The 21,835-nt window shown below is 47.3% G+C and overlaps 1 protein-coding gene across 9 annotated transcripts in view; it reads right to left on the reverse strand.

Moving 5' to 3' along the window:
- LOC135972170 (zinc finger protein 501-like) overlaps positions 1 to 21,835 on the reverse strand; it is a 55,376-nt gene that overhangs the window by 33,123 nt on the left and 418 nt on the right. The window lies entirely within an intron of this gene.

Below are 21,835 nucleotides of genomic sequence, written 5' to 3' on the forward strand. Positions count from 1 at the left end.
CTGTATAGAATCGGCACAGCCTGTCAAAATTCGGTTAGACCTGACTAAGCCCCTTCCCAGAATCCCACAATACCCCCCCCTGCAGCTTTAGAAAGGGATCAGGCCAGTTTTGGTCTCCCTGATTCAACAGGGGGTTATTGTTCAAACTAGTAGTGAATGTAATACCCCAATCCTACCTGTCCGAAAACCGGGTACAGGGAAATGGCGTTTTGTTCAGGACCTGAGAGCTGTAAATGCAGTAGTGCACCCCCTGTTCCCGGTTGTGCCCAACCCTGCAACCATTCTCTCGTGCATCCCCCCCTCTGCTACCTACTTCACAGTAGTAGATTTATGCTCAGCCTTTTTCTCCATCCCCATTCACCCAGAAAGCCAGTATCTGTTTGCCTTTACTTTTCAGGGCCTGCAGTATACCTGGACCAGACTGCCACAAGGTTACACGGAATCGCCTACCATTTTCTCCCAGATTCTCAGGAAGGACCTGGAGAATGTTACGCTTCCTAAAGGGTCCATGTTTTAGTACAATATGTGGACAATCTCCTGATAGCCTCTCCAACGTTAGAGGCTTGTCAGGCAGATTCTCTCATCCTGCTGCAGGCTCTGGCAGAAAGGGGACATAAAGCTTCCAAATCAAAGCTGCAACTCTGTCTTCCCTGAGTCCACTACTTAGGGCACAATTTGACCGCAGGAGAGAGACACTTGTTCACAATACAATTAAAGCACTACTACAGGTTCCCAGACCCGCTACTAAAAAGCAACTGCATGGCTTTCTTGGAATGGCAGGCTATTGCTGGCAATGGATAGCTGAATACGCCTCTATTGCAAAGCTTTTACATAACCTAACCCACAAGGATGTGCCGGAATCCCTCCCCTGGACCCAAACAGCTGAAACCGCTTTCAAAACTCTTAAAGAACAATTGGCATACCCGATTACTCTAAAACCTTCACCCTCTTTTGTCAGGAGAAGGATGGAATAGTACCGGGGGTGTTGACTCAGGAACACGGGGACTCCCAATGGCCTGTCGCTTATTATAGCGCCCCTCTAGACCGGGGGTGTTGCTTCTAAATGCTCCTAATGTGACCCTAGCTCGTTGCCCTGTTCTCAACCTGGCTTCTCTACTCCCAACTGTTTGGGATGGGGAGCCGCATGACTCCCAAGCGGTGACTGCTGAATTATGCTCTCCCCAAGTAGATTTAAAAGAGACCCCTTTACCTAACCCTGAACTAGTATATTTTATTGATGGGTCCTGTTTAAGGGACCCCAAGGGTATCCTTGTAGCAGGGTATGCTATATGCTCACCCCACGACTTAGTGGAAGCTCACTCCCTTCCAGGGGTGAACTCGGCCCAAGTCGCTGAGTTGATTGCCCTTACCCGTGCCTCCTCCCTAGTGGAAAAACGGTCCGTTAACATCTACACTGATTCCCGCTATGCCTTCGGGGTAGTGCACGATTATGGGAAACTATGGAAGTACCGAGGGTTCCTCACTTCTGCAGGGACTCCCATCCGAAATGGGTCTTATGTTGATGCACTTCTTACTGCTCTTTTATTCCCTTCTGAAATAGCCATTATAAAATGCGCTGCCCATCAAACTCCTTGTGATGAGGTCACAGAAGGAAATGCTCTGGCTGACAGATCAGCCAAGCAAGCGGCCCTTTCCGGGTCTCCGGCTGAATTTTCTGCCATTTGTTATATAGCCCTAGCTAGCTCCGACCTAGTCCTGACCCTTGTTGACTCATCTTCTCCTGACATGCCCCCAACCCTCATACGAGAGTTGGGGGACATGCAGGAGTCGGCAGAAAAGGTGGAAAAGGACTACGGGAGAACAATGGGTTGTGAAAAGTCTCCTGACAGCGTATGGCGCACTCCGGATGGCCGCCCGGTAGCACCTAGAGGCTTCCTCCCTTATTTGGCCCGCCTGCCCCAGAGGCTAACCCATATAGGGAGCAGGGGAATGATACTATCAATTGAACAGCATTGGTTTGCCCCGCATTTTGCAGTAATGGCCTGACAGTATTGCGACAGCTGCCCGGTGTGCCTTGCTCATAATGTGGGAAAGCCTGTGAAAACCAAGCCTGCAGCCCATCCCTCCCCAGGGGGCCCTTTTGTTAATATACAAATTGACTTTATCAGCATGCCTAAATGTTGCTCGTTCGAATACGTAGTGGTGTATGTAGATTCTCAGGGTGGGTTGAGGCTTACCCCTGTGCCACAGCCGACTCCCTGACAGTGGCAAAGAAACTGCTACATGAATTCATTCCCCAGTTTGGACTGCCCCTTTCTATCAACAGCGATTGGGTACTCATTTCACAGGCCAAGTCATGCAGCAAATCTGTAAGGCACTAAGAATCACTCACCACTTTCACTGTGCTCACCACCTCCAAAGTGCAGGGGCAGTGGAACGGGTAAAAGGGGTGCTAAAACACAAAATTGCTAAAATGTGTTCAGAAACCAACCTTAAGTGGCCCGTCGCTTTACCCCTGGCCCTAATGGAAATGAGGAGCATCCCTGCTCGCAAACATGGTCTTTCCCCCCCATGAAATTTTAATGGGTAGGCCAATGAGAATACCAGCGGCCCCTCCTATCACACCCAGGTACCTAGATACACAGCTGACAGATGAGAGGGTCCTGGCATATTGTAAAAAACTCATGCAATGTATTAAGTCTTTACACAAACAGGTTCAGTGTGCCTTCCCTGCTCCAGTGGACTCCTCCTGTCATGACTGGCAACCAGGAGAGTGGGTATACGTCAAAAAATATCAATGAACTGCTTGGAACCTCGCTGGAAAGGCCCGTTCCAGATTTTGCTAACCACCCACACTGTTGTCAAGTGCCACAACCTGCCCAACTGGATCCACGCTTCCCAGTGCAAGCGAGTCCAGGCCCCAGTGGACACGAGAATCTCACCTCCACTCCTTGGCCCTGAAGAACTGTGGGAAACTGCGGAGGTGGCCCAAGACCTCTCCCTTAAAAGCCCTCACTACTCATTAAGAGGAAGAAAACAAAAGGCCAAAATAAAGCCTTCTAAAAATCCTGTGGAGAGCCAAGCGCCCGCAGGTACAACCAAATAACTGTGACAGACCCAGCCGACAGAATTAAGGAGTCTGTTCAAGTCCGAAAATGGCTCATGTCTTCCATTTGGTTTATGTGTGTGACTATGCTATTGCTGCTAATGCTAAACTTTCATGATTCGCTTATTTGCTTTTGGACTTCCGGGTCAACTCCTGCCCCACCCCCACCCCTCGGACTGGCACCCTCTACATCCCAGCCCCAAGCTTCCCGGAGAACCCGAGTCAGCTGATCCTTGGATACCCTGAAGGGAAAGAGGCTGGTTACAACAGAGCACATTAAAAACTTTCCATGGTACCATGTAGAACTGATGAATGAAATTGTTTTTAATTGTTTACTTTATTAATGTAATGTCATAAGTAAAGTTTTATGAATGAAACAATATTCATTCATAAAACCGGTTACCCCAATAACTGGCTAATTAACAGTTAAGATGCTTGTTAAGAGCCACAGTTGTTCAGTCAGCTGCCTTTGTAAATTTCATTATCAATCCAATTCCTGCTTAAATCACTGAGACTTGCACTGTTTCAGTATTGTAATTTCTGTTCACCATTTATTACACTTGCCTACAGTGTAACTTCTGTTCACTGTTTGCCATATTGTAATTCAAACCCCATTTGAAAACACTTACTCCATTTTGTAAGGGCTTGCTGCAACCTTCATTTTTGCAAACCCTGCTGTAATCTTATTAGTTTAGATGTGTGAATGAGGTTGTCAAGGCTGTATCCCCACTTTGAACTTTAGGGTACAAATATGGGGGCCTGCATGAAAACTTCTAAGCTTAACTACCTGCTTAGGTTTGGTCCACTGCCACCATCCCAAAGCTAATTTCCTTCCCTGGGTAGCCTTGAGAGACCTTTACCAATTTTCTGGTGAATACAGATCCAAACCCCTTGGATCTAAAACAAGGAGAAATTAACCATCCCCCCTTCTTTCTCCCACCAACTCCTGGTGAATACAGATCCAACCCCCTTGGATCTAAAAAACAAGGAAAAATCAATCGGGTTCTTAAAAAGAAGGCTTTTAATTAAAGAAAAAGGTAAAAATCATTTCTGTAAAATTGGTATGGAAAATAACTTTACAGGGTAATCAAACTTAAAGAGCTCAGAGGACCTCCCTCTAGCCTTAGGTTTAAAGTATAGCAAACAGAGATAAACACTTTAGTAAAAGGTACATTTACAAGTTGAGAAAACAAAGTAAAACTAAGACCCCTTGCCTGGCTTTTTACTTACAAGTTTGAAATATGAGAGACTTGTTTAGAAAGATGGGGAGAACCTGGATTGATGTCTGGTCCCTCTCAGTACCAAGAGCGAACAAACTTACAAACAAAGAGCACAAGCAAAAGCCTCCCCCCCCCCCCCCAAGATTTGAAAGTATCTTGTCCCTTATTGGTCCTTTGTGTCAGATGCCAGCCAGGTTACGTGAGCTTCTTAACCCTTTACAGGGAAAAGGGTTTTGGAGTTTCTGGCCAGGAGGAAATTTATAGTACTGTACACAGGACAGCTGTTAAACCCTTCCCTTTATAGTTATGACATGCCCCCCAAATCACAGATAGTGTTGGACATCCGGTTTCACACTGGCTGTGATTTCTTCCTGGAGCTCTAGGAGAAAACAGAGTTAATAAGACACATATGTCTAAAGGTACACTACTGATTATATAAAAACTAACAATATGTTTCACATTCCAAGACCAATTTTTAACCAGTTGATTCTGGGAAACGTTTCCGGGAGAGTGCATCAGCCACTTTGTTAGAAGCCCCTGAAATGTGTTGTATTTTAAAATTAAAATTTTGGAGAGCTAAGCTTCACCGAAGAAGTTTTTTGTTATTCCCCTTGCCGGTATGAAGCCACTGTAACGCAGCATGGTCTGTTTGTAGTTGGAAACGCCGTCCCCAAACATATGGGCGTAGCTTTTCCAGCGCATACAAAATGGCATAGCATTTTTTTTTGCTGATTGACCAGTGGCTTTCCCTCTTAGACAGTTTCTTGCTGAGAAACACAACAGGATGGAATTTTTGATCCGGTCCTTCCTGCATTAAAACTGCTCCTACGCCCCGCTTGGACGCATTTGTGGTTACTAGGAACGGTTTGTTAAAGTCTGGGGCCCTTAGCACAGGGTCAGACATGAGTGTTGCCTTAAGCTGGTGAAAGGCCTTTTGACACTTATCAGTTCACTGAACTGCATCTGGCTGCTTCTTTCTGGTTAGGTTTGTTAGCGGGGTGGCGATTTGGCTGTAGTGGGGTACAAATCGCCTATAATATCCGGCCAAGCCTAAGAAGGATTGGACCTGTTTCTTTGACTTTGGAACCGGCCACTTTTGGACAGCGTCCACTTTGGCCTGTAGGGGATTTATAGCTTCTTGACCCACCTGGTGCCCCAGGTAAGTCACTCTGTTTTGGCCTATTTGACACTTTTTAGCCTTAACAGTTAGTTCTGCCTGTCGGATGCACTCGAAGACTTTTTCCAGGTGCTCCAGGTGTTCTGTCCATGAATAAAAAAAAATGGCCACATTATTGAGGTAGGCAACTGCAGATTTTTTAAATTCCGCTAGGAGACCATCTACAAGTTTTTGGAAGGTGGCGGGTGCATTTTGCAACCCGAAAGGGAGTACATTGAATTTATACACCCCTGCCTGGGTGACGAAGGCTGATCTTTCCTCATCTAGTGGTACATGCCAGTATCCCTTGGTTAAGTCTAAAGTAGAGGTGAATTGGGCATGTCCCAATTTCTCCAATAGCTTATCTGTGTGTGGCATTGGATAGTTGTCAGGACGAGTAACAGCATTTAGCTTACGGTAGTCCACGCAAAAGCGTATTTCCCCATCTGGTTTGGGAACTAGAACCACTGGAGATGCCCATGCACTATTAGAGGGGCGGATTATACCCATCTGTAGCATGTTCTGGATCTCCCTTTGTATAGCAATTTGGGCATGAGGTGACTCCCGGTAGGGTGGGGTTCTAATTGGGTGAGCATTACCTGTGTTAATGGAGTGGTATGCCCGTTCGGTCCGTCCTGGAGTGGCTGAGAAAATTGGTGCAAAGCTTGTGCACAGCTCCTTGATTTGCGGTTGCTGCAGACGTTCAAGGGTCGTGGAGAGGTTTACCTCTTCCATGCGACCAATTTTTTTCCTTTGTAGTAGACACCTTCAGGCCACTCCGCGTTATTTGTTTTCTGGGCTGTAAACTGGCAAACGTTTAATTCTCTGGAATAAAAGGGCTTAAGAGAATTAACATGGTATACCTTAGGCTTTATGTTGGAGGTGGGGGAGGCTATGAGACAGTTAACAGCTCCTAGGCGCTCCTGGACCGTGAATGGTTTTTCCCACGACGCTTTCATTTTATGGCCCTGGAGCGCCTTTAAGACCATGACTTGGTCTTCTACTTTGAAGGACCATTCTCTGGAATGTTTATTATACCAGGCCTTTTGCTTTTTCTGAGCATTCTTTAGGTTTTCTTTAGCAAGGGCTAAAGAGTGTCGGAGGGTGCTTTGTAGGTTGCTTACAAAGTCTAGAATGTCAGTTCCTGGAGAAGGCGTAAACCCCTTCCATTGCTGCTTCACCAACTGTAATGGCCCCTTAACCTCGCGGCCATACACAAGTTTAAATGCTGAAAACCCTAAACTGGGATGTGGTACAGCCCTGTAGGCGAAAAGCAACTGCTGCAACACTAGGTTCCAATTATTGGAGTGTTCATTTACGAATTTAAGTATTATGGCCCCAAAAGTTTCATTAAACCTCTCCACCAGGCCATTGGTTTCACGGTGGTAAGGGTTGGCAACCAAGTGATTCACCCCATGAGCTTCCCACAGGTTTTCCATGGTCCCTGCCAGGAAATTAGTTCCCGAATCTGTAAGGATGTCGGAGGGCCAACCTACCCTGGCAAAAATGTCTGTTAATGCCTGGCACACACTTTTAGCCCTGGTGTTGCTTAAGGGTACTGCTTCCGGCCATCGGGTAGCAAAATCCATGAAAGTTAGTACGTACTGCTTTCCTCTGGGTGTCTTCTTTGGGAAAGGACCCAGAATATCCACAGCTACTTGCTGAAATGGAACCTCAATTATGGGTAGTGGCTGGAGAGGGGCTTTAACCTGGTCTTGGGGCTTTCCCACTTGTTGGCACACCTGACAAGATTAGCAACGTCCTTGCCCATTCCCTCCCAGTGGAAGGACTTCCCCAACTGGTCTTTGGTTCTGTTCACCCCAGAATGGCCACTGGGATGATCATGGGCTAAGCTCAAGAGCTTTACCCGATACTTAGTGGGAACTACCAACTGTCTTTGAGGATGCCATTCTTCCTGGTGCCCACCAAAAAGAGTCTCCTTGTATAAAAGTCCTTGTTCTACAACTAACCGGGATCGGTTAGAAGAGCTGAGAGGCGGTGGGGTGCTCCGCTCCACCGCCCAAGCTTTCTGAAGGCTGTCATCTGCTTCCTGCTCAGCCTGGAACTGTTCCCTTGATGCTGGAGACATCAGTTCCTCCTTGGACTGTGGACTGGGGCTTGGCCCCTCTGGAAGCGATGCAGGTGCTGGGGCGGTTTCCATTGACTGTGAACCGCTGTCCGCTGGTGCACTATGTGGTATTTTAGGCTCTGCCTGAGCCTCTTGGGTAGGGTTACCTGCTGCTTCCGCCAGTTTAGGCTCGCTGGTGCACTCTGGCATTGGAGTTGTAGACGGGTTTGCAAGCGCTGGACTCAGTGCTGGCAATGGTTCTGGTGCTGGTTGCGTTGCCAGTTCCGGTTTTGGGACTGGCTTTGGCTGGGTCTCTGGGATTGGATCCACTACGGCTGTTGCAGTTGTTGGCAGGGGATCCAGTTCCACCACCTTTGTTTGGGTCTTCGGTAACACAGACGGGGCCCTGGTGGACGGCTCAGGAACAGGGATGGGGGTGCAAGCTTGCTTAGTCACCCGCAGCCAGGCTATTTCCATCTTCTTCGCTAGCTTCACATGGTTGGCCAAGTCTTCCCCCAGCAGCATGGGGATAGGATAATTGTCAGACTGCAAAAGTCCACATTTCTGACAAGCCCTTGTACTGGACATGCAACTTGGCTGTAGGCAAGGTTACAGAGCGTGACACGAAGGGTTGAATTGTTACTGGAGCCTCCGGGTTGGTGAGTTTGGGGTCACTAGGGATTGGTGGATAGTTGACATTTGTGCCCCAGTGTCCCTCCAAGCGATAACCTTCTTTCCGCCCACTTTCAAGGTTTCCCTTTGCTCTGAGGGTATGAGAGAGGCATCTGGGTTTGGGGATCTTTGGTGTGATTGGGGTGTAATGAACTGTAATCGGGTGGGGTTTTTGGGGCAGTGAGCCTTTATATGTTCCAGTTCATTACATTTAAAACATCGCCCTGCTAAGGTATCAGCAGGACGATGTTGGTTGGTGGAGACTGGTGTGGTGGGGTGAGAAGGCGCCTGGGGTTTCCCTTGGGATGTGGGCAGGGCCTTGGGTTGTCCCCGGTGGTAAGGTTTTGTTTCGACTTGCCCCTTCTGATATTCGCTCCAACTGCTACTATTTTTTTTCTTTTCTGCCACCTCCACCCATTTGGCTCCAATTTCCCCCGCCTCGGTTACAGTTTTGGGCTTCCTATCTAGGATGTACCTTTCTATTTCCTCAGGAACACCCTCTAAAAACTGCTTCATTTGCATTAGGAAGGGCAACTTTTCTGTAGATTTAACATTTGCTCCTGATATCCAGGCATCCCAATTTTTTCCAATGTGGTAGGGATGTCGGGTAAATGACACATCGGGTTTCCACCTTAGGGCTCTGAACCGTCGACGGGCATGCTCGGGTGTTAGCCCCATTCTGAGTCTGGCCTTGTTTTTAAAAAGTTTATAACTGTTCATGTGTTCCTTAGGCATTTCAGCCGCCACCTCTGCTAAGGGTTCACTGAAGCTGCGGCCTCAGCTCTACCATGTACTGGTTTGGAGTGATGTTGTATCCATGGCAGGCCCTTTCAAAATTTTCTAAGAAGGCCTTAGTATTATTGCCTGCCTTGTAGGTGGGGAATTTTCTGGGATGGGAAGTGGTACCTGGAGAGGAGTTGCTAGGATGGGCTGGTGCATCCTGCCTAGCCCTTGCTACTTCCAGTTCATGCTTCCTTTCTTTTTCTCTTGCCTCCTCTTTGGCTTTTTTCAGCTCCATCTCTTTTTTGTGGGCCTCCTCTTTGGCTTTCTCTTCTCTTTCACGGGCCTCCTCTTTGGCTTTTTTTTTTCTTTTATGGGCCTCCTTTTTGGCTTCTTTTCGAGTTTTTTATTTTGAAGTAGTCTGATTTTTTTTTCATTTTCTTCTGCTTCTAGTTTGGCCAGTTTTATTTTGTTAGCTACTTCTTTGGTAGTTATTTTTCTGTTTTCTTGTGCTGGGTCACACCCCACTGAAGTTGATTGAAACTGGGATGCACTTAGCTCAGGCTGCTGCTGAGATAACGGAGACTTTCTAACTAGCTACTCCCAAGGATGTAAAAAAAAACAACAACAACAACAATTCAGCTTGTAAATTCCTTTTACCAGTCCTTTGCTTATTAATTGAACCCTTCTCTTAACAAAGGCCCTTGTTAAAATACTTAACACCTCTGCCTTCAGGCAAGGAGAGATAAGATATGCATCTACCTTCAGCTCTGCTTTCCAAGCAGCTAGAAGGAAAAAAAAAATCTTTCTGGCTTTTGGGTTTTAAATGAATCCCACCGCTACTACCATCTCAAGGCTGTTTCCCCACTTTGAACTTTAGGGTACAAATATGGGGGCCTGCATGAAAACTTCTAAGCTTAATTACCAGCTTAGGTTTGGTCCGCTGCCACCATCCCATTCCTTCCCTGGGTAGCCTTGAGAGACCTTCACCAATTTTCTGGTGAATACAGATCCAAACCCCTTGGATCTAAAAAACAAGGAAAAATCAATCAGGTTCTTAAAAAGAAGGCTTTTAATTAAAGAAAAAGGTAAAAATCATTTCTGTAAAATTAGTATGGAAAATAATTTTACAGGGTAATCAAACAAAGAACTCAGAGGATCTCCCTCTAGCCTTAGGTTTAAAGTATAGCAAACAGAGATAAACGCTCTAGTAAAAGGTACATTTACAAGTTGAGAAAACAAAGTAAAACTAAGATGCCTTGCCTGGCTTTTTACTTACAAGTTTGAAATATGAGAGACTTGTTTAGAAAGATGGGGAGAACCTGGATTGATGTTTGGTCCCTCTCAGTCTCAAGAGCGAACAAACTTCCAAACAAAGAGCACAAACAAAAGCCTTCACCCCTCTCCCCCACCCCCAGATTTGAAAGTATCTTGTCCCCTTATTGGTCCTTTGGGTCAGATGCCAGCGAGGTTACCTGAGCTTCTTAACCCTTTACAGGGAAAAGGATTTTGGAGTTTCTGGCCAGGAGGGATTTTATAGTACTGTACAAAAGGACAGCTGTTACACCCTTTTCTTTATAGTTATGACAGAGGTATGTATGGATAATGGAATCAACCTCCAGCCCCAGCCTGTCCTGATTAAATAAAGTTCAAACACCAACGGCTGAAGATGCAGACAAAAGCCCTAACAAAGTAAAAACAATCCACCCTAAAAAGAAAAGGTACAATAGAAAGAAGATCAAAGCCTGGTCCAAGGCTGAAAGTCATGTCTGCAATTGACGGGTGATCAATCACCAACCCAGAAGCAGCATGACACAGCAAGACCTATAAACTCTGGATTCAAACTAAAGCCTACAAAAAGGATGGGTAAATTGGAAAACTTTGGAGGAGGGTAACATTCTGCTGCCAACATGGAAGGGCATTGGTGCATGCCCAACAGAGACCCAGCTCGTCCTTGTGCCCGGCTTTCCTGGCCAGTTAGCCACCACAAGCTACGAACCCAAGCTGCAAACTCAAGCCACAGACTCAAGCAGGACTGGTAACTATGCAGCAGCTGCAGAACGTGTGTGTGTGTGTCTCTCTCTCTCGGTGTTAGATATAATGTGTGTGTATAAGGATTAAGATATTAGTTATTGGTCATAAATAAAATTGTTATCATAATAAATGTGGCATCTTTATTTTGTCCCCTTTAATAAGATCCTGCTAGTTTTTATTGGTATAACAACCAGCGAAGAAGTATTATTACCTGGCAAGGAGGGACATGTGGTATGACTTCCTGGGAATGTGGGGCTCGCTGTTACCTAGGATTTCTCCCAGGGGAAGCCCCTTGCCGCTACCCCCAGGTTCCTTCCTGGTGCACTGCACTCCCCAATTGAGCAGGCAAGTCAGTTACCAGTCAGACTGTCACCCCTTCCCCTCTAAGCCCCGTGGGCACTTCCCAAGCCAGGTCCCAAGATACTTTTGTAAATGCTTCCGACTGCCCAAGGCCGGAAGGCCCCTTTTTACTTAGGTCCTGTTGAGAACAGGCCGGGACAAAATTTCCTAACGGCTATCTATATGGCCACGCTATCAAGGGGCGTAAAAACAAAACTGTCACCGAGGCATCCTTCCCCTTTTCCCTTACCGACACCAACTTTGAGGCTCTGGAGGAAAACTCCCATGCAGAGATTGACATATTAGCAACAGCTGGCACCTGTGAACTGTCGTCTGGTACGGGAACTTCCATGCAATGTTTTGTAATCAGTTACCTGCTTTTTGGTATTCCTACCACTTATTCTGGTTGTCACCCTAAGTTTACTTTCACCTACAGGAGGGGGACCCCTACTCTACACGACTGCCTCCTAGCCCATCGTTACAATCTCCATTCCCCAACTACTCCCCCTCATATCCTTCCCACACACATCTGTCTAATCATGGCCTCAGAGAAATTCGAGTCTCGGACCACCAAATGTGGTACAGCCCACCCAACCAACCGAATTCCCGCTACCGACGGTGGATGGTGCTAAATGCAACTATGGGAACCATCACCTTCTCATTTCTGACTTCCAAATAACTACCCTATACCCCAATTGTACCCAAGGAGTGGCCATTGGATTAGCCCAGCTTCTGCAGTGGGAAAATTTTCGGCGAAAAAGAGGCTTGCTGGAAGGGGCCTTGCATGGTCTAACTGGAGCAGCCGCTATCTGGACGATAGACAAGGCCCAGGACCATGAACAACGCCTGGGGAATTTGGAAAGGGCATCAGGCCTCCTCACTGAGGCAGGGTTAACCAGCACCCTCTCAAATATAAAAACCCTCCATGCCCTGTCAGGACTGGGAACCACAACCCAAACCCTCTTAACAAAATTAATAAACACCCTCGTTTTAATAGGGAAAAACACCGGATGGGATTCAGCTTGCAGCCAAATGCAGGATTTCTTTAATGGTTTCTTAGCAGAAATGCAGAGCGATGTCCTGAGTCAGCAATGGCCCAAAGCCCTTAACGCTACTGCAGGAGTGTCACCCGAGCTATGGAAATGGAGGCATACGTGGGCGTTGTCAGGGTGGGCCTGAGACTCCTCAAAATGCTCCTTCCAGGCCTCGGGGCCTGTCAATGGCACATGGGCCCCAGCGCACTTACTTTTGCCGGGACACTGGGCGGGCTGCCTATGGGGCTGGGTTATCAGCCAGGAGGTATGGGAAGTCAAGCCACCCCACGGACCTAGCCGTTTTATCACCACTCCCCATGGTTTCGCTGATCAACACGTCTGGGTGGGAATCGGAACCTTGTGGTCCTTATGGCCCTTGGAACCCCCACAATTATTTTGTCTCCGTAAGTTACACCCTGGGGAATTGCTTAACATCTTTGATACAGTTTGTTGGGAAGGAGAAGCAGTAGGCAAGGCCCCAGGAGGAGAAGCCCTGTTTGGGAAAAGGGATGGTTGTGCCCTGCCATCCAATCCCCACACCCCTCTTCCTTTTCACCTTAATTTGACCACTGCTCAGGGTAGCCGATTTATCGCATGGCTTGCTAATCCCCAAATCTCTGTATCCCTCCACCCAGCCGTCCCTCTTACCTTCGATTGGACTTCCCTCATCCCAAACCGCTTCTTCAATTTAACTTTTCTACTTTCCCTCCTCTCCAACCTATCGCACCTCCAAGACCAGGTACATGTAATAGAGGTCAAATACAACGAAGAGGCCAAAGCATTTCAGGACCCCTATTGAGCGGGTACCCTATGTTCTTACCATGACGTTTTGTGTTTTGCCTCTAAAGAAATCACCCAAGCCATGCCCAGCCTCTTCACTTCCTCAATCTTAAAAATACTAACTGGAATAATTCTAGCGATCTGTTGCTGTTTATTAATCGCCTCCCTCTGCTGTCTCTGCAAGATATGTCGTTTACCCCAGCTACAGGTTCAACCTCCACCCCAAGCCCTTCTTTTCCACATAGATATCCCTGAAACCACACTGTATTCCCCCTAAGACCCAGAAATAAGCCACCTTAGTGTCAAATCCATCAGTACCTCCAGTCTCGTGTCCGCTAATCCCCCTTTTCCACCAAGTCTAAATACTGCCCTATAGCCGCTTTAGCAAATTACGATAATGATGCCTACATGGCATCAGAGGAGGGAAATTGTGGGGAAAAAGAACTAGGTAGCCTTTTTAATGACAGCCACAGTAACACCAAAGGCCCAAATTCAGGCACAGTGACAAAAGCTGACTGCACAGATGGCCTTTACATAAAACAGTACAGGCCAGAACCTGAACAAAGCTAAGCTGTGCAATTCTCTGCCAAATACGGTCATGGGCTATTACCAGGGGAGGGAGGGGCGGAAGCCATGCGAAAGGCCTTAGCAACATGATAACCGCTTATAGATAAAAAACATAACTGCTTGCTGATGAAACATGGTAATGGCTTATATGAAGAAATTGCTTCTAGTAAAGGACAGCTCCTCCAGCTACCTGCCACCAGCCAATCATATTCATCTTTGGGTGTCCTGTAATAAACCCCAGGCCTCCCCGGGAAAACAATATGTACCCTGACAAAAAAATAACACCCCCGCTGGTGCCAAGTACCACCCATGTCAAAACCACAAAAAAACACCCCCACCCAATAGGCACCCAATTCTCGTAAATAATGAGAAAGCTACCGGGAAAAAGGGACAGACCGCTACTCTTATTTTCACATAAATGACGTATTATTTGTACTATACTTGCGGTTTGATGGATAAAGCAGCTTGCAGGCTGCTGCTAGGTTTGACAGTTTTCTGACTGTCGCCCCAACGCGTTGGTATGTATTGCAATAAACTGGCCTCAGGCTTGAGTCTGTGAACTAAAATCAATGCGTGGGTGACTTTTTCCACGACACACTTATCAAGTTTGCGGAGGATACCAAGCTGGGAGGAGTTGGAAGTGCTTTGGAGAATAGGATTAAAATTCAAAATGATCTGAACAAACTGGAGAAATGGTCTGAAGTATATAGGATGAAATTCAATAAGGACGAATCCAAATTACTTCACTTAGGAAGGAACAAGCAGTTGCACACATACAAAATGGGAAATGACTGCCTAGGAAGGAGTACTGTGGAAAGGGATTGGGGGGGGGGGGTCACAGTGGATCACAAGCTAAATACGAGTCAACAGTGTTACACTGTTGCAAAAAAAGCAAAAATCATTCTGGTATGTATTAGCAGGATTATTGTAAGCAAGACACGAGAAGTAATTCTTCTGCACTCCTCCGCGTTGATTAGGCTCAACTGGAGCAGTGTGTCCAGTTCTGGGCGCCATATTTCAGGCAAGATGTGGACAAATTGGAGAAAGTCCAGAGAAGAGCAACAAAAATGATTCAAGGTATAGAAAACATGACCTATGAGGGAAGATTGAAAAAACTGTGTTTGTTGAGTCTGGAGAAGAGAAGACTGAGAAGGGACATGATCACAGTTTTCAAGTACATAAAAGGTTGTTACAAGGAGGAGGGAGAAAAATTGTTCTTCTTATCCTCTGAAGATAGCACAAAAAGCAATGGGCTTAAATTGCAGAAAGGGAGGTTTAGGTCCGACATTAGGAAAAACTTCCTGTCAGAGCGGTTAAGCACTGGAATAAATTGCCTAGGGAGGTTGTGGAATCTCCATCATTGGGGATTTTTAAGAGCAGGCTGGACAAACACCTCACAGGGATTATCTAGATAATACTTTGTCCTGCCTTGAGTGCAGGGGACAGGAGTAGATGACCTCTCGAGGTCTCTTCCAGTTCTATGATTCTATGAACCAAAGGCCAGAGAAGAGCAGAATCAAAGGAGTCACTTTGGGGGATTCTCCCTGTCATTGTCCCAAGGCAGCTGTCTCAGGTTTATTAAGTTGTTTGATGTTCCAGCCTTTATACAGTCTCTCCTGGGAGTGCCCCCTTTCATGGGCTGGGCCTAGTTTTAGCTTTTGGCAAGTGTGACCCTGGGGGCTCTGAGACTGGGCCTCCTTGTCTCAGCACACCTCGTTTCTTTCTGTGGCTCCCCAGCGAGTCCAGATGAGTAGATACTCCTCATAGAACCTGTGCACATAAGAATGGCCCACTGCGTCAGACCAATGGTCCATCTAGCTCAGTGGCCAATGCCAGGTGCTTCAGAGGGAATGAAGAGAACAGGGAATCATCTAGTGATCCATCCCCTGTCACCCATTCCCAGCTTCTGGCAATCTAAGGCCAGAGACACCATCCCTGCCCATCCTGCCTGTGACACTGGCAGATGAGGTGTTAGCTCTTGTAAAAGTCCCCCATGTCTTAATTGAACACGGACAAACGCATAGCTGGAATCACTCTGACTCACCAGTGTTAGTAGTGTTAAAAGAGTATTATAATGACAAGAATGTGTTTAGACTTTATTGAATGCTTTACTGAGTTGTTGCCTGGGTTAATATCTCAATGTAATGCATTGTGAGCCTCTCTGGCTATTTAGATCACCAGACAGGGGAGAGACTTTACCTAGGGGAAGTGCTGATTGGCAACAGAATGCATTACACCCTGCCTGGCAGGAAAGGTCCATCAACACTAGATAGACTATTATGGGACATTAAAGAAGACACAAGACTGTTTTGTGCTCTTGATCTCTCATTAGCTGAGTTTGCAGCTCAGAGCACATGGCAAAAAGAGGATAAAAAACCCCATGCTGAAGGAACTGATTATCTCTATGCTGCTTGGATTCTGGGGGGGCAAAGTTTCTAGGTATAAGGAAGAGATTCTCAGCTCCTTATCCTGGATTAGTCCTAAAGAATATGTAGAGCATGCTTATTAAGCTTCCATTGCCTTTTGAAATTTAAGACTAACTCGTCTGCATCTGCTTTAAGTTTGTAAACAATTCATTTTCTTTGAAATAAATCTCAATACAGGTTATGACAGGACTGGCTACAAGTGTTGTCTTTGTGGGAAATCTAAGATTCAATTGACCTAAGGAAGTGACTGATCCTTTGGGACTGGCAGTAACCTGAACATTGCTGTGATTCATGGTGTAAGGCAATGGTTCTCAACCAGGGGTGTGGAGCAGTTATCAGGGGGGCTGCCAAGCAAGGCCAGCATTAGACTTGCCGAGGCCCAGGGTAGAAAACTGAAGTCCTAGCGTATGGGGCTGAAGTCCAGGGCCCCTGAGCCCCAACACGAGGAGCTAAAGCCAAAGCCTAAGCAATGTAGCTTTGTGGGGGCCCCTGCGGCATGGGGCCCCAGGCAGTTGCCCTGCTTGCTACCCCCTAACGCCAGCCCTGGCTTTTGTATGCAGAAAGGCAGTATTGTGGCCCACATGGGCCATGGAGTTTTTATAGTATGTTGGGGGGGGGGGCTCAGAAAGAAAAAGGTTGAGAACCCCTGGAGTACGGGACCATCTGTCACAAAGGTGAGCTCACCTGTGTGGTGAGATATATGGGATGACACAAGGGAACTGTCTGCGATTCCACATTAATGCTGTTACACTGGATACTTGGTTGTTGAAATCTACATATAGACCTCACAACCAATTTGGGGTTTGTTCCCTGCTACTTACCAGTCTGCCTGAGGTTGGTGCTCATGCCCTCGAGTCACTGAAGACAGTGTTACAGAGACTTATGGGCACAACGCCACCAGCAACAATTGGCAGCAATGCAGAGCAGGCTTTACAGTGCAGTGTGGGCCAAATGGTCCATGGACTGAGTCAAGCCCCAGTTCTCCGCCAGTGCACATCAGCATCCCGGCAACCTTCAAGGAAGCTCAAGGCTGCCACTCCTGGAGTGATGATGGATCTCCAGCATAGCATCACCCGCACCCCATGACCCGCCTTGTCTCCTGAGACAGAGGTGAGTGACAGAGCGTGCACAAAGGATCCGGGGTGGGGTGGGGGTGGGAAAGAGATAACAAAACACACCTTCTAGGGGGTCACCCCTCAGGAAGTCAAGATAACAGGCACTGTGGTGGCAGTAAAGGGGGAGGGGAGGGAGTGGGAGCAGAAGGGAGCAGCACCCTCAAAGGCAACGCTGCCAGTGGGTCGCCCCACCACATTAGGCATGGGGTTGATAGGGGTCCATTCCCTGGGCCTGGGTGCCTGTGAAGGGCTATATAAACCCCACGCTGGCACAGAAGGGGTTAAACTGCTTTAGTCTGGACTGGCCCAGCTCCTCCACACCTGCAAACCATGCCAGGACTGGAGCAGGAGTTAACAGGAGAGACCTACTCTATTCAGAGTGGGGCAACCCTGGGAAGGGAACAGTCTGTGGAACATCTCCAGCCCCAAACAGAGGGCTGGCAGCATTCGGGGCTCTGGCCTTCACTGAGTGGAGGCCCAGCAGTTGGGCACCAGGTTGATGGGCTGGATGGCCTCTCACTGGGGGCTGCCAGCAGCCTGGCACATGGAGTAGATAAGGGGTGGCCTGTGGAGCAGGAAGTGGAGCAGCGTCCCAGACAGCACACAGAGAAGGGAAATGGAGAGGGGACATGGGGCACTGCAGTGAATTCAACACCCGTCCTGAAGACCATTGGCAGAAAGTCGTCCGCTCCCTGGCCTATGGGTGTCAGACAGTGACACAGAGATCCCTTGGCAAAGGCTCACTTGGTCTTTGCCAGCAGCTCTCACCTGAGACCTGACAAACCCATCACACCAAACACATCTCTCGGAGGATGGTCATGTGAGGTGTCTACAGAAAGCTCATAGGTGGTCAAGACTCAAAGACTGAGAGATCAACATAGGGGTCATATGTAAGGAACAAAGCATTTATACTGAAAATCTACTTTATGAACTTGGAATGGAAAATCAATCACCGAGACGTAACGGGCCCCGGGATCGGACCATCCACCCAAGAGGGAGTCGTCACTTCTCACTAGTCAGCACACAAGGTAACGCAACGCTCAAGTGACCAGCCTTCTCCCTCCCAAACTGTCAATGGAAAACCATCAGAGCACCACCAAACAAATGAAACTTATGACAGGGAGCAGAAGGTAACAAATTTAATTATCTGAAATCCAAAATATGAATAGTTTAAAGGTACATGCCACACATGTATGGGGTGGAGGGGCAGGCCACAGTGTATCGGGGAGGGGGCGTGTTTGGAGGAAGGGCAGAGCTAGGACATGGCTAGACTAGGAGCAGAAGGCCCAGCTGGGGCACAGACCATGTGAGAGATATCTCTCGGTGGCTCTGTTACCAACTGCCCATGACAAACACTTGAAAGAAGGGGAGGCTGAGCTGGAAATGGTAGCAGAAGGAGGAGGTGGGGAAGGAGAGAAACATTTGAAGGCATGACCATTATTCCCATTCCACCGTAATGAAAAAAGTACAGGAGAGGGGAGCAACACTTCACAATCACCCAGCACCTATGTGGAGAGAGCACTGGACTGGGACTATACCTGGCTTTGCCACAGACCTGTTGGGCGACCTTGGGTAAGTCATTGCACTTCTCCGTGCCTCCGATTGCAAACTTGTGAGAGACCTACAACTGCCTATAGGGCTGCTACCTCCTCCCGCCAACATCGCTCTGTGCAAAAAGCTAGGAAATTCACTTACAAAAAACTTTATGAACACAGGATTTAAGGTTGCCCGGAGCTGTCTGGTGCCCCTCCAGAAGAGAGATCAGCAAAACTCAAACTTGTAATAATCGGGAAATGCAGAGATAAGGTACACACCAATGTAATCCTAATTCTGACCCACGTGAGCAATGACCCTTTCTTTACTCCTACAACACACCTATGTGCACCCAGCTATTTGAGATAGTGCCTATCACTAAAGTACTAGGGAAAATGTCAACCAGGGCACACAATAAAGCACTTTATCTTTGCTCAGGTGGAATTTGGTTTTAGGTGAGCTGCGCTGTACAGGAGCTACTGACACCTGTTCTAAACTCAGATACTGGGCTGCTCCCCAGAAACAGCCGCACACTTGTCAACTGAACACCTCTTCACCCCTTTTTACAACTCTTGCATCCTTACTCACAGAAATTCCAGCTAACGTTCTACATTCACTTACCCATCGTTAAGCACACAGACTGCTCTCAGATCCCATCTCACTGCTGACCATTCCCATGGCAAACAGTCCTGTTTCCCCCTGACAACATGCACAGCTCAGTGCCGATACAGACTGGAAGCTCAAGGTACACATGCACCTCTTTCCTTTCATCGCACACATGGGTGACTCAGACCCATATCTTCTTATATCACAATCACACCTCCACTAAGTTGCTCCAACTAACGCCTCTACCTTTCAGTGAAGCTACACCTAATACAGTGAGTGCAGCTGGAGTGCTGGCAGATAATGCCCAGTGGCAGTTGCCACCTCTAGGGGGCAGAATTAAGGTTGCATTGGCGTGCACATTAGTTCTCTATTTCCTAGTTTTTGGAGGTTTGAATTTTGCTGAACTTGATACTCTGGCAGGGCCCAACATACTGCTGTTTAAGGACACGGAGGGTTTGTAGGCTGCAGACCTGATCTTTGATGTTTTTGCTTTTTTTAAAAGATAAATAATTACAATAAATGTACCGCTGCATAAATGAAGGTGTCAGGGACTAGATGGATGTTCAGTCAATACGCAGAAAGTGATGGCTCCCCATCCCCATCTGCCATTCACACAGGCAGCAAAGCCCTGGGAAAGGCAACTTTCAGAGGCAAAGAGAAGGGGCTAGAGCTTAGAGTTTCTCTGCCAGTCAGGAAGGGGTAGCAGCAAGGGAAAACTGACAGCTGATAGTTGGAGAGGTGAAAAGGTTTGGGGGTATGGTGGGGGACAGAAGCAGCTGGGACTGTGCAGAATTAAGGTCCCTACAGGATACAGGCAATCGCCATAGGGCTATGAATAAGGCATTTTACTGTATAAAGTTCCAGATTAGATTATACCAATTTGTAAAGACACATGAGATCTTTCCCTCATGGTATCAACTTCACTGGGTTCTTTCTTTTATTGGTAATTCCCAGAAGTCAATAAATCAATAACATTCTATCAGTTATGAAGTGGCCATTTCAGATTTCTAGGGAGTGTCTATAATTTTGCACTAGGGGCCAGGTCCTTGGAGAGACAGAACCTTGTTTTCATTTTAACTTGTGCATGCTCAGCGGCTTCTGGAATTTGGTTCAAAGTATTTCCATGTTTCCCTGACCTGTTATTAAAAGCGCTGCTATAGAAAGTGTGGAGAGGCAGGAACTCACTATAGGATCATAGCTATTTATAGCTCATCGGAAGAAGGACGGGGATTGGTGGGTGTCTGGGGATTTAATAATAAACACACAACTATCATCCTTCTTAATGCATTTTCCTCTTCTAATTCCCATAAATCACTAAATTATCCCTGGCTGCACCCAGGAGTCTGGGGAGGGAGTACTAGTAACCTCCTAAAAAAAACAACAAGGAGTCTGGTGGCACCTTAAAGACTAACAGATTTCTTCGGGCATAAGCTTTCGTGGATAAAAACCTCACTTCTTCAGATGCACCCCTGATACTAGTAACCTCCTGTGGCCAGTGTGGAAACTAAGGCACAAGGATCTTTCAGTGTCTGGCTCAAAGTCACCTACTTCACTGGATAAATCCCTAGTTGCTGGAGTCTCTTTCCCTGGAAGTTTTTAAGAACAGGTAGGACAAACCTCTGTCAGAGATAATCTACATAGACTGGGTCCTGCCTCAGCAGAGAGAGCTAGACTTGATGACAGCTTGAGATCCTGAGTAGCCCTACATGTCTAGGATGCTATGCAATATATAGGTATAAAAACACTACATACAGAAAAATCACCACCACAACATAATGTCAGGCAAATCAGGAATAAGAACAATCCCTCTCTCCCCCCACCCCCAAAAAAAACCTACACTCCACAGCACATGTCAGTTGTTGATCAGAGGTAAAATCTGAGTGTATTTCTCATCAGTATTTGATAAATGAACAGAAAGAAAAGAGACAAGATTTGCAATAAATGTCTAGTCACGCTGAAGAATCAGAGAAAAGGGGTAAATCTGAGATGTTGTTTGTGTTTTATCATTTGAGAGACAGGGCACAATTTAAGTAGAATTAGAGAAAGAGAGAGAAAGTGGCAGGGGGGGAGGGGGAGGGATTTTAGGATTTTTATATCCTTCTATAAGAGTCGTGCAGAAAATGGGTCACAAACTCCGCATTTCATAACAGGAGAGACAAACCCCCAGACGGGGATGCGGGGGGGGGGGGGGGGGGAATTTCTCTGGCTATGAAATGAGGGGAGGAGGAGGGGGAGGGGCAGGTTGAAGGGAGTTTATGTGACTGTGCAACACACACAGACAGTGACGGTTCCCCTCCCCCCCTTCACACGGGCCGCAGGGAGCCGGGGGGGCAGTCTGAAGGGGGCCGGGGGGGGAAGGTCCCTGGAGCAGGGAAGGGGGCAGCAGTGGGGGATGGGCAAGTGCAACACACAGACCCACAGACACTTTTCTCCGCCAGGGAAGTTTCCCGGCCCCCCACAGAGAGTTCAACCCGTCTCCCCCCGATCGCTACAGAGGC

The sequence above is a fragment of the Chrysemys picta genome, chromosome 16, assembly GCF_011386835.1.
Source record: "Chrysemys picta bellii isolate R12L10 chromosome 16, ASM1138683v2, whole genome shotgun sequence".
In the NCBI taxonomy this organism is placed as follows: Eukaryota; Metazoa; Chordata; order Testudines; family Emydidae; genus Chrysemys; species Chrysemys picta.